We start from the raw sequence: 14,711 nt of genomic DNA on the forward strand, positions 1-14,711 counted from the left end.
TGTAGATTAATTAACATTAATCAGCAATGTTTATTGTAACTCTGTTTTATTTACATATTTCCTTTCAATTGTGAAGTCATTAGTAAAAAAAGACTTGTTAAGCATCTGCAAAATTGAATGTGGGTGAATATTAACAATGACAATCTTCATACTTGCTGAGTTCCTGAAAAATGTGGGTTTAGAAATAAAATATATGATCTCTTTTCCAAATCACAACTCCTCTGACATCAATTTAGGTCTTAATATGAGCTTGAACTCCTACATGATTTTAGAGAAACACCATTTAGGTGAAAAATCATTTTAAAAATTGCTATCATTATTTGAGAACAGCAATAAACATCACACACGCTGTTTACTTTATCACTCAATTCTCAGCACAGTTTGTCAGTGCTGACCAAGGCAATGAAAACATTTAGTTAAAGAAAGAGAATGACAATTTTTGAAGCTTTGTTCATGCAAGCAAACAGAATAGATGCTTGTCCAGCTTCCAGTCACTGCTGGACCAATGCACCCATTCCTCAGCTTTTGGGGTACATCGTGCTGAGGCAGGGTACCAGCCTTGGTGGCACCTCACTTAGCAGCCAAATTCTCCAGTGGTGAAGGGATAGTGCCCACAAGGCCTACCAAAGAAAAAATACCTGGAAATTTGCTGTGTGCTTTTCCCTGCCTTACCCTAACCCAGCCCTGCACATTTCAGAGCTTCCAGGTGAGGATGCACAGGAGTGACCCAGCGCCCTCAGGTCTGCAGCCAGCAGATTCACATTAGCCTGCTCCTCAACCCCCAAGCCCCTCAGTAAAGATCCTTATAGAGCATAAACTGAGAAGAAGAGCCTTTTTTCTCCTATTTTTCATATTACAAGATAAGCAGAATTTGTTTGAAGGAAGGCAAAAAAAAAAAAAAAAAAGCCTGTTATGTTTAAATGGTCTGATCTGATTTTGCCCTGCCTTGTAGTCACTTCCCAGTGATTTAGTGAAAACAGCAAATAAAGGACCAGCTTTCCAGAAAGTTTGAATTATAGCTAATTGTGCTAAGTTAATTTTGGTCTTATTGAGCCCATAGCACACTTTATTGATTGTAAACAGAGTAAATTTAAAAGCCAAACCATAAAAGCCTCAAGTCTACAGAAGGAAACATGATATGTATGCTTACTAGCAGCGTATCACTCATTCTAATTAAAACAAAAATACTGTACTAATGGCATGGGGGCCTTAAAAGGTGTTGTTCAGAGATGGTGAGATGTTTGCTTTTGGCTGAATAACACAACTGAACCACATCATCAGCAACTGTTAAGAGATCTGGATTTGCTGGAAGGAGAATCCAGTTGTGGCTCATAAGAATCAGAATCATGATATCTAAAGCATGAAGGAAAGATTCTCCATGATGTACTCCTTTGTGTTTCAGTCCAGAGCAGGAGTTCATATTGTCTGCTTTTTAGTGAGAAAGCCGGACTCAAATTTTCCAAAATATTTCAAGGCAAAATTCACCTAAAGGTTAATATTTATGCAAACATTCTTGGATTGTGTGCCAGGTAAAACACTTTAACACAAAAGGGAGACAACTTTTCTGATCCTCATTATGACAATAGTTATTGTAAAGTTTAATTTTGGAGGAACATGTCGTTTTCTATATGTAATCCAAGCATACCTGGGTTGCATCATATGGAGTACCCAGAAATGACAACCATAACTGAGGATGAGCAAATCAGATTCAGACTGCACCAGATAAACTGGCCTACCTTGCAGCAGGACAGCTCAAGATCTATTGAAAAAATTGCATGTGTTATTCTGTTCAAAACCACTAAAATTAAAGTAGGAACCACTTTCCACAGCATAAAAACTTTTATTCTTCTAAACCAGACACATAATGGTGTTATCAACTACTTCATGTCATGATGTTACATAGCACATAAGTGAAACATGCATCTCAGTTTCAAAATAAAATCAGTGTCTGAAGGAACTCTTTTTAATTAAAAAGAAAATACTATAGAATGCAAGAAAATGGTCTCGTGCAAAGATGAAAACTGGCAATGAATTTTATATAGCATCCAGAATGCACTAAACTTTTAATTCCTGCATTGCAATACAGCACCTTGTTTTAGATAAATGGTACAAAAAATGCCACCTACCAGGAAAAAATTCTGTTTCTGAGGCACAAGGCAAATTCCTTCTATGAGGTAGAAGGCTGTTGTACCACACAGAGAGCAACAATTTACCAAGGCCACTTTTCCTGTTGGTGAAAGAATGGAACATATTTGTTAAATTTTGCACTGAAGCACAACATATTGAAATGATACTGCAATGATCAAGCTAATGGTACTGCAGATTTAAATGAAAGTTTCCCCTTGTAAAAATTTGAAACACATATGAAAGGTGTGAGATAACTGAGCACCTCCCCCAAATTTCCAAAAAGTAAATACACTGCTAAAACACCAACAAACTGAGCTGATGCTTGCCCCTCACTGCTACTGGAGCTCAAAAATGTGAAGAACATTTATATCCAAACTTCACATGAATCAAAATCATGCTAAAAGTTTCAAATGTACAGAGATCATCAGGGAAGCACTGGCTTCAGAGCCCACACTGCCACACTGAGAGACACAGTCTAACCTTGCACAATAGCCTGCAATACTCTGAGAAGCATCACCTGCTCTCCCAGTCACAGGATAGACATATGTAAGGCACTGAGCAGAACAGTCACTGGAAAAAGAGTCTATGTCCACAACTTGAACAACTCCATCAGCTCAGTCAGAGCTCAACAAAAGTGAGGAGGCTTGTATGTCCAACAACCAAATGCACTCATCTGAAAAATAAATCCCGGTGGAACTCTTCAGAGGCAAGCCAAGTGTGACCCAGATTGACCCAGCTACCTCCAGTTGGCAAGCACATATTTAAACTGAATTAGAGCTGAATTTCAGTCCATATTTTTAATAAAGCAAAACCCGTAAAGCCCTAGTTATCAACAAACCAAAAAATGGTTCTTCTACAAGGAAATGTAAAAAAAAAAAATTGAAAAGGAAAAGAAAAATAAATAAAATTTTGTGTGGTAAATAACTGCACAGTGTAATGAAATTTCTATTTGCCAGTTATGAGGCTAAAACTTTTTACTAGAATGCATCTGGGAGCTCTGAATTTAACTCTTTCAGATGGCAAGTGCTGTTCACTTCGTTTAAAATATAAATGTCAGTAGCTAACCTGAAGGCTCGCTGTAAATCAAACCTGCACTGTATAAAAACTGTTATTTGTGTCCTAATGGGTCAAACAGAAGAGGTGCCCTCTCTAAAAGAGCTGGATACCAGATTCCCCTTTCATTGATCGAGGTTTCAACTCTGGGTGCTTGAGTTTATGACAAAAGAGTTCACAACACCGCTGGCAGGAAGTCGATAGTTTGATAGATCCCCTTTGCAGTGGGTCCTGTCTCCAGCACTTTAACCACCCTTTCACCCTGACAGTTATTACTGCTGCAATAAATTCTTCACTAAAACAAATAGGCTCTCTGAAAATGTATTAGCCCGGGCACACTATTTTACTTAGTATAACTGCAAGCCTTAAACAGGTAACTACCATAGTAAATAGACCAATATATTTAGAAAGAATCATGTGTCTGTGCGTGCATTTACAGTAAGTTACCTAAAGTTCCCTTCAGATCAGATTGCACAGCATTTATTACACCTTCAGGTTATACTTTTAAAATTCACAGTGTAACTGACAGTAGCAGAGGCCCTTTAAAATCTATTTTATAAAATGCTGTAAGAATTCTCACATGGTTTTCAAATTTGCCTGGATGAATTTGCAGCCTAAATCCTTACAGTGACGCTTAGATCCTTTGGTACTGCTGAAAAACCCTACTCATACTTGGCCTTAATGCTGCTTATTCTCCAGAAATCCAAGTGCTGTTGCCATTTTTTACAAGATGCTTAACAATAAATGGCAATAGGTTCTGATTGGATTGGGCAGGGAAAGTGACTGTGTCCAGAATTCTTCACTGGACGTATAAGCAGCAGCAATTCACTCACTCTCCTTTTCCCTAGGCCATGTGTCTTAGGAGTGTTTGTCCCAAATGAAATCTCCACAGATTTTGAATTCTCGTCATCTGTATTTCATGGTCTCAGCAAAATAGTTTCTAGGAATATCTGCAAACATTTGTCCATTGCCACCAATAATAATAGGCAATATGACATAAATGCTATTGTGTTATTGATACACTTCTATGTTGTTTTTTTCCATTTGCATTCATTAGCAATTTTCATCAGACATGGGGATTAATATTAAAGCTAATTTATTAGCAGCTATATAAATTTTTCTCCACTTACCCCACAGCCAGAGAGTAACTCTCTAGATACAGAACCCTTCAGCACTCCTCTCTGCATCCACAGACTTTGTGTCACTTAGGGGAGATGTCTTGAGACATCTATCCTTCAAGATTAAATGCATCCCTTCTGAGTGGCAGTTGCCACAATTGAAGTAAGCATTTACTGCTAGTGCTCAGCCATGCAGCTAACTGCTCTGTGCTGTGGCCTCTCAAGGTGTAGGACATTCATGGGGGAACACTGGTAATTTTGTTTTACCCTGCAGGCATGCAGTTTCTGGCTACATTGTGAGGAAATATCGTTGAGTCCATGCTGAGATTGCTGTGCCTGCTGCTCAGAGCTCTCATGAAATGAACTAAAAGGATAAGAGCTCTCTTGACCTTTAAAGTCCACTTATTTAGGGTGATGGATCTCCCAGACATTAAAAAAAAAAAAAATAAATCCCAAGCCCATTAGAAAACAAGTGAGGATTGGCTGAATAAAGTGATCAAAATTCCATCTGCTAGAACAAAGAGAAAATCTGTGTTTTAAAAAAAGTATAAGTGGGTTGGCAATTAAAGTTCATTTCAACAACTTTATCACTAAGAGCTACTAAGAGTCTCCCACTTCTTCCCATTCTACTTCTGCCACAACAAGAAGTTGTTTCTTTTCATTTCTTTGATGTCCATTCTGTCGGTTCCTTTTGTTTTTTTTCAAAACCAATCTGTCTTCCTTATTATCAGTTATGAAAACAGCCAAAATATTGGCTTGTGTAAAGTATGCTGGTGAAATTATGCAGAAAAAAACTGATTCAGTCAAGTTCAGATATAAATCCTGGGACAATATTTATGCCCAGAAATAAAAGCAAAATACTATCAAGGGGAAAGAGGGAAAAAGTTAACAAAACCCTCAGTGTCCAGGGTTTGATCAGGTTGACTAGATAGAATTCTAAAACTGAGGTTAATTTCCCAAATATTGTGTTCTCTATCTCAAAGAGAGTTTTCATCTTTCTTCCGCCCCACATCTGCTCAAGGAGAAGCAGGATCCACTTTCCATGCAGTTAATTCTTTATTCACCGAAGTAGAAGGTTCTTAGCCAGTAAACCATTTTGCTACACACCAACAATCATGTGAATATGTTGTCTAAGTTATTGAGGTGTTTGCCAGTTTAACTACCTCTGCATCTGTGCCCTGACTGAAACCCTGAATTGGTTTGTGGAAGACTTGAAGGAGCTGTAACTGTTAGAAATTCCACAAGAAAACAAATCCACACTGGTCAAACCTCTTGCTCTTAGAGATTCCCAACAAGGAACAAAAGTGATATGGCCCTAATGGAAAAATAAACAGCAGACTCTTCTTTAGTGTATTTATCAAACAGATGAAAATAACATATATAACAGATGAAAATAACAGTGGCATGGAAAGGTTTGCAACACTAATCTATTTAATTTTTCTAACAGCAGCATTTTTAGTCGCTGTATTTATCAATTGAAAGTTCATTTGAATTTAACAAGGTGGAATTCATCTCTTTCAGTCTTGGCATATGATAATACAGGCCTGAATAGAACCACAAAATACTTTGCCTCCTTTTATGTTCACATAAAGGACACTATTGTTTCTGATAGCCCATACCACTTACACTGCCACGTATGCTCCAGACAGAAAAGATGGAATGCACAATAGGAACTTCTGATAAAACTATATACAGACTGAGCCAGGGATAACAAAGCAAGAAGGGAGTAACCATGCTAGGTTGGAGCAAAGTCCTGTCAGGCAGTGCAGCCCACAGAGGAGTTGACCATTTAAGCAGAAACTAGTAGGGTACAAATCATCAAGGCCCTCCTCCCCAATGCCCAGCTCTGAATTAATAAGGATAACAGAATGGCATGGCACAGAACCTGGTGTAAAAATAAATCTGAAATGTAGAAGCTATAGACCCCACCAGACAAGAAGAGAGAAAGAGAAAAAAAAAAAAAAAACAACAAAAAAAAAGCCTGATGTCACTGAACAAGGGACTTTCCTTGTAAAACACAAGGTAAAGTTCTACAGTAGAGGTTGGGTTTTTCCAGCACCACTGAATCTCAAATCTGTGGCAGAATTAGCAGAGTGCTGAGAAAATCTCCACCATTGTCAGTGCAGTATTTATAGAGAATAAGTTCCTGTGTAACATGTGATGCTGTCCTCTGGTGTGAAAAAGGAGTCTAGAATAGTATCAAAACATCTGGTTTTTGACAGAGAAAGAATGCTACCAAAAAGAAAAGGGGCCTGAATCATCCCATACCCTCAACTTAAAAAAAAAAATTCCGACCATTAGCAAATGGGCAACAATGAAGAGCAGGGTAAACAGGCATCCAAGATACTTCCAGTTAATATAGGCACCAACTGTTTTCAGTATTGACACTCCAGACCTAAAGGTGATTTCTGTGTATTTCAGTGTTCTTCAAAGGATTTCTCTTTCATAACCTTGCACAGTCACAGAGCCTGGACATGAGCCAATTGTAACTGTAATTGCAGTCCATGAAGCCAATTTTATCCTGGGCTGCATCAAGAGGAGAGTGACCAGCAGATGGAGGAGGGTGATTCTGCCCCTCTGCTCTGGTGAGACCCTGCTGGGAGTGCTGAATCCAGCCCTGGGGTCTTCAGCACAGGGAGGCCTTGGATCTGTTGGAGCAAGTTTGGAGGAGGCCACCAAGATTATTCTGAGGGATGAGCAGCTCTAGCAGAATTGGGATTGCACAGCCTGGAAAAGAGTAGGTTTCAGGATATCCCAACTGTGGCCTTCCAGTACCTGAGCAGTACAGGTGAAGTGAAGAGATTATTTACCAGAATGTGTAGTGACAGGACAAGGGGGAATGGCTTCAAACTGGAGGTCTAGAATAGATATTTTTTAAAAAAAAATATTCACTGTGTGGTTGATGATGCACTAGAACAGGTTGCCCAGTGAAGTCATGAATGCTTCATCCCTGGAAGCATTTAAGGACTGGTTGGGTGGGGATCTGAACTTGGTCAAGTGAAAGGTTTGGAGCTAGATGATCTTTAAGGTTCACTCAGAAGCCAAGCAATTCTATCATTCTGTGGTTCTAAGATATTATGTCAGTCCCAGACACATCTCAGCCCGTCTCTAGTGCACCAGTATGCTCTCCCACACTTTTACCTCTGAGGAAGAAGGTGCTACTTAGCACCCTTGATCACACTAGACAGTGTGGAAACTGGAATTTTAATGAAGAGATACAGCAGTGAGGCTGTGTGCTTTGCTTTTCCATTGGTAGAAACTGAAGAGTCAGTCTGCAGTTATGTTGCCTCTGTATAGCTTGTGTATTTAGATGCAGGATCAGCCAAGATTTAGACAGTGTTTTACTTCTGCATGCAGACACAAAGTTCCTTGGAAGGGTGTACTCTGTGTAGGAGAAAGTGTGAGCAGGCATGTTTGCAACTGATTGAGGCTCTTGCACCTTAGACTTTCAGCCGTTTTGGACCAAATCTCCCATTTGTTTTATACATGCATTTTGAACGAAACAACAGATTCCTACTGTCTGTGGTAGCTGCTAAGTAATAGTGGTGGAAATTCAATCAAATCATATGAATGGATACACTCTTCACATAATGGTCATGGTTTCCTTAACTATCCAAAACCAACACTTCATAACACAGAGCAATACTTGGAATCATCCTTCTTTTCACAAGAATTCCTTTGTTTAACATAGGAACTTGAAGCTGTTTCTAATGGATTAATTCTTGAGAACTTGATATATAGATTTAGTATTTTTCCTCATTCATTTATTCATTCACACAGAGCCAAGTTGGAAGAAACCAAGAGAAGACTTACTAAACAGATTTTCCCCTGCTGCTGACATTTCCTCTTGATCTTTTCCTTGTGCTGTCCTGCTTGCAGAAGGCCAGTGCTCCAGTTCATTGCCCAGTCTTCCCAGTAGGAGACAAACTTTGCTGTTCACATCAAACATCAGCATATTGATTTTTTTTTTTCTCTTTCCATGGAGTTTTCTCTATGCAGTCACGTTGCTGGAGAAAGCTGGACCTTGGCTCTTTCCCCAGCCACACTGGACACATATTTGCTGACATGTCGTTTCAATTAGAGTACCCAAGAGCTGCACAGAAACAGGAAACCACTCTCAACCTCAAACCAATCCAGACACCGGAAACCAGGGGTAGACAGAAGTGAGCTGCAGCTTCATTAACAACAGAATTTGTCAGAGCAGCAAAAAGGCAGTACTTGCAGAAGGACAGCAGACCTTGTGGGGAGGTATGCTGCTCTGAAAGTCATTAGCTAAACCCATGAGTTAAATCCTTCCCACTTTTCTGTCTCAGACCCATTTCAACTCACAAAGGTTCGCATCACTGGCTAGGGGCTCATCTTCACTGAAGTCACACACAGTAACATGTTTATTGCAATGAAAGGACACACAAAGCTCTTCAGGTCTTCCTGGCACAGTAGCCAGGCTATCAGAGAGCTCAGTGAGGAGGAAACATAACCAGCCACTGAGAAAGATTCAGCTGTGGCTAGGCAGCTCTCTAGTGAACTAGAATCTCTCACACTTAGCTTACAAGTAGCAAAACCACTACATTACACTGCCTCCTGGAATGTAGATATACTCTGAGAGATGAATAGGAATACTTGGGAGGAAATCGCTGTCGTTCTCACATAATCATCTCTGGTGGATTCTTCAACCCAGAAAATAAATTTGGCATGAAATATATATAAATTTTATTTTTCAAAATAGACAATTTTCAATCTAAGAAACCAGCTCACTGAAAACTATGCCAAAAATAACTACATTGCTAATTCTTTTGCTGAAGCATTGTTTTTAGGGAATACATATATATGTAAATAAATTCTAAGTAGAGTTTCTGGTGGACTGCAGATCTGGCAAGATTGTGTTGCAACCTAAAAAGAACAGATGTCAGTGATGATACAAATAGCAGAGTATGGAAGGCAAGTTCTCAAGCATTGCTTAAGAAAAGCAAAAGATGTGTAATGGGAGTGATGTCTTCATTATCAGCATCCTTCCACCTGACATTCTGTGCACGTGCTGCAAACTAGTGTGATTTATCAAGACATACAGCACAGCTAGCCCCTTCTCAGGCTTTGGACTTTGGAAGTCTGGTCCTTGATTGCTTGCTTGACTCATAAAGTAATGAGTGCTGTTATTTACTTGCTGATGGGCGCTCTTTAATATATAGTATAATTTATAACTTGATTAATATCGTCCAAAGTATTATATATGTATAATAATATGCATTATAATTTAGTATAATGCAACCTTGACACCCAAAGCAGAGGAGGGTGGAGGAATATCTTCTTGACTTACAGCCATCAGTTCTGTGGTATAGACTGTGCAAGGCACACCAAAAGGCACACTCAACTCCCAGAAACCTTCACCATCCTGCAACAAAGATTACTCTGTCATTAGCAGCCATGGGAGCTTTAGCTGCACAGCAGGACCTGGATCCAGGCCTAATTCCACATTTTGGATCACAGTCCAACAGGTATTAGAGACGAGAGGCCATTCACAAGGACCACATTTTTTTCTGAGATATGTAGTCAGACTGGCATCTAGTGGGATTTTAAAATGTGCCTAGGAGCCTAACTGGATTTTGGAAACTTCCTTTCAGCACTGATCAACAGTTTTTTGGTGACTAAAATCTTCCAGGCTGGCACGTGGTTTTGATTTGTAGTCAATCTTCTGCTAGCAGAGCAATTCAAATCTAAAGTTTCAGTTCTTGTTTCTCTCTCTACTTGATTTGTTTTTTTATTTGGAAAAAAAAGAAAAAGGCTGTTTTGCTGTTGGACAGAGCTAGGAGTGGCAGCTGAATGTGGTAAACAGGAGACAAATGCATCAGCTAACAGGGTTTTTTTTAGAAACTTCAAGTATCACTTGAGAGAAGATTTGGCACAACATGTTTTTATACAAGTACCACGTGTTGGATAGTTTGGTGTGATTATGTTCTCAGCAGACACAGAGAGTGACAATACATACTTTACCTCTCATTTCCCTGGGAGGATGGCCCTCCAGATGACATGACTGCACTGGTGTTGTTGATCATCTGACACCCAAATGATAATTTACAGAGACTTTTATTGAGCTGACCTGTGTCACAGAATGACATTAAAGTCTATTGGTTATCACTATTTCAATGAAGAGACTTAGCCTGGCACGAGTGCCTCAGGATTATTGAGTTTGGGTAAAAATATTGAGTACTTTGATGATGGTTCATCTTCACATGCAAATCAGACAGGAAATAAAAAGTGTGGTCATAACTAGAAACACAGTTAGAAAAGAACATGGATGTTTGGTACATATGCAGAGACCATCCATTTGTAGATTAGGTATTTCTTCTAAGCCCTTTATTCAATTAAACACCCTTCAATTGCCAAGAGACAGACTTCATAAGATTATTATGCTGAGAAATAAAAGCAGTTAAATAGTTTCCTTTTCATTTTATTTTTATTCATAACAATTTAAGTTGGTTTTAATTAGGAAAAAGTTTGTTCACTGTCTTTTTTTTTTTAAAGTATCAGTTTGTGTTGTATCTCTTGATGTGGGATGTTATATTAAATTATTCATTTTTACAGAATGGAAATTAATTATTGTGTATGAAATCCCAAACACATATGGTCACAGTGCTGGTTAGATCTGCCTCCTGCTATGCTTTAGAGATTCAAATTTGGAGGTAGTATGTTATTTTCCATGCCAAGACCACCTATGGTTTTCAAGATATAAGTATCTGAAAATTAGCATTTTCACACTGAGCACTTGTTCCAGCTTTATTATACATTGACGACTACCATCTTGTAGCTACATGTACTAGAAAGGATGTTAGCAATCTATAAATGCAATTTAAGTTCTTCAGAAATTCACTGACTGACTGCATTTTCTACATCTACCTTTAGCACCATGTAACATCAATCTCTTCTTTTGAAATCTCTCAGAATGTCTTTTGACTGATAGCAGTGATTGGCATTAATTAATTTCAAGGGTCAGTTGTGAATGATTGGTTTGTCATGGTCGAGGACTGAATTATATACGATCAGGAGAGCGTGCTGAAATGGTCAGTCAGTCAGTGAAAATCAAAGAACATAAGTTCAGATGGAAAAGAATTCACAGGTCTGTTTATGAATGCAGCCAAGCCACTTTACATCTGAAATTAAGGGGTTTTGGTCTTGAATGTACTCTTAAGGAAATAGCCCAATCTCTAACTGAATTTTTGGCAATAAAATGTATAAATAAAAAATTGTATTTCTTTCTGTGAATGTCAAGGAAATTCTTACTAAAAAGATTCAGAAAATCTGTTCTTTATTATATGTTTATAAAAGAAAATCAGAATAATGTCTGTTATTATATAATAAATTTTTCTATTTCATAACTCTTCATTAATGCATCTACATCATACGCTATCAAAAAGAGAAATATTCCAGGAGAAACAACAAAAATTAATAACCCCTGTTTGGTTGGTTTTGGGTGTATTTTTTACTTTGCATTCTGTTTTGCTTCCCCTTCAGTGTGCAACTAAAGGGAAAATGGAAAAAAAATACTATTGGATGCACAGAATGTGCTTGAGGGAACATTATCTTTTTCCATCTTTTTCATGATTTTTTGTAAACTTAAGTGTTCACAAAGGTTAATCTTGAAAGATTCTAATGAAAAAAAATCAATGAAGAATCATTGCATGCAGTTTTTATAACAGTATAATAAATATTTGAACTCATATACCTAAGGCAAGTTATGGAATAGCCATATTGGGAAATATCTTAGTAGATAAGTATTTAGAAATCTATGACTGCTGATGGCCAAAATGGTAACTCAATTTACTCACCTTAACATCTCAGTGGTGGTACAGACAAAAAAAAATATTCAATAACAATATAATTTTTTTGATAAAACATTTTTTTAAAATTTATTTTATGTATTTTACAAGCACTCAACACATAAAGATGCAACATTTATCAATATATAGAAGCTCTTGATTCACTGTCTGAGAATATCCACCATTTAGTGCAATACATTTTCATACATAGAGGTGACACCTATGCACAGGATCAAAAATCAGATTGGGTAGATTTTACTTCTCTGCAACTTTCTTACATTCAAATCTTGAATGATATTTCTAAGAAAAATTAAGGCCAAGACAGTGCAAAGAGTCTTGATATTCCAGCAAATTTGAAGAGTAAATACTTTGCTCTTGTTTTATCATAAAGGCCAACAGTCCATACACAGTAGGATAATTTTTTTATTTTATAGGATGAATCTAAACCTTTGGGCTGACAAGATACTGATGGGCTAGATTAGGCTTTGGGCTACTCACCTTGAGTGTTTGGGGGCTCTTAGAATAGCAGTCCACTCAACTGGAAAGTTTAAGTGATTAGAGATTTAACAGTAAACTAAGGTGTTACATGTACAGGAGATGAAAGACAGAATGTAGCTCTGCAGTTGGAACACACTAAAGTAAAGGCACTCTAAATATTTATTTTAGCAATGAAAGGGCTTGGAGCCAAGATTTGATATGAACTTTTCATAATCATGTAAGGTATGACTACAGATCTGTGGAGGTAAGGTGATGTTTCATGGTCCATTACTAATGTTGAACTCATCAGTGCTAGTTCTGGTCTTATTCAAGTTTTATATTATCAGTGTTTTCCGTCATTGATGACAGATTCAAGAGAATTCCAACAAAAAAATCTCACTAGCCTTTATTTAAATGGGCTTCTTTTGTTTGTTTAATGGCAATTCTAACCATATCATTGCTGAGAAAACTCTATGTCCTAAATGCAATCTGGGCTAAAACTCCATTAGAAGAATACAAAATAGTTTTCTAGTACATCTTATTTACTATAAGACAGTTCTCTGAGGCAGGATCTTTTGAGGATAATAATGTCACCATTAACATGCCACAGAAATGAGAATAGTCCAGTGAAGTGCAAAATTTCACAACATTTCACTCTCAAGAAGCCATATGAAAGGGGCCTATGACAGTGAGTGGCACCTCAGTGTTCTCAAGAATGTCATGATACATGTATATAGCATTGTTTTTAATAAAAAGATTTAAGTATGATAAATGCCAGCTCTTCCCATCTGCTTCTCAAATCGAAACAGATCCAATTTCTTAAAGGTGTTGAGCCAAAAGTGGACCTTCTCTATTTGTAAACTAAACTGGATATAAATTGTTTTCTTTCTATTGTTACAATTTTAAATTATATGCTTTTTAATTTTAAAAACATAGAGTCCACTATCTTCATAACAGTATCATAATACAGGTGCATTTCATAACACAGATACATGGTTTTCATTACAAACAAAGCTGGAAGTGAGTGTTATTTATTAATCCAACAGCACCTAAAGTTCCAGCCCTGCTAAGTTCTCAAACAAACTAGGATCTGCACAAATATAGTACTTCCAATCTGTGTATGGAAACCATGCCATCAATAATCCCACACATTTAGAATATTCAGTAAATATCAAACTTCTGTTAAAGAATCAAAGATGGACAGCAATGCTAACAAACATGGAATGAAGAAAGAATCAGGATTGCAAATCATCATGGACATCAGGGATAAACCAGGTGAAGAAAGGTTTACTAAGGTAAGTACCTAAGGTTGCTAAAGGTAACTAAGCAGTGTTTTTTCCATGGTAAAGTTGATAGAAAAAAATAGTTTTCCTTACAAAAAAGTCAGGATATAATTTATAACAGGCAATTCTATTCTTGAGACCTCTTATGTACATTCCAAAGTATTTAAAACTTGTGAGACCCCATCTGAAGCATGGCATGGAGCTCTGGGCTCCTCAACAGTGCAATGCCAAGAACCTGTTACAGTTGAGGGCAATGGAGAGGATCAGAAGGATGGAGCAGCTCTCCCACAGAGATAGGCTGACAAGCTGTGGTTGGTCAGTTTGGAGAGGAGAAGGCTTTGAGCAGATCTCATGTGGCCTTTCAGAATCCCAAAAGGCTTAATAAAAGGAGACAGACTTTTCATACGCGTGGACAGTGACAGGACAAGGGGAAATAGTTTTGAACTGAAAGAGGCCAGGTTTAGATTAGATATTAGCAAAAAATTCTTTACTCTGAGGGTGGTGAGGCACTGAAACAGGTTGTCCAGAGAAGCTGTGGATAACCCACCTGGAAGTGTTCAGGGCCAGGCTGGATGGAGCCCGAGCAATCTGATCTAGGGAATGGCATCCTTGCCCATGGCAGGGGGTTTTTGAACTAGGTGATCTTTAAAATCCCTTTCAACCCAAATCATGTCATTATTCCATGATTCTACTAAGCAGTATGAGAAACCATGGTGATGGACACATAAAAAATACCTGAGACAGGGAGAGAGAAACAGGCTGATAGAAAAGTAACAAGGTCAGATGGCATCAATCCACAGGTGATGTGTTTTGGATGACAGCTGGTAGCTGGAAGCCTGTAA

Source organism: Erithacus rubecula (assembly GCF_903797595.1).
Source record: "Erithacus rubecula genome assembly, chromosome: 6".
NCBI classification, from domain to species: Eukaryota; Metazoa; Chordata; class Aves; order Passeriformes; family Muscicapidae; genus Erithacus; species Erithacus rubecula.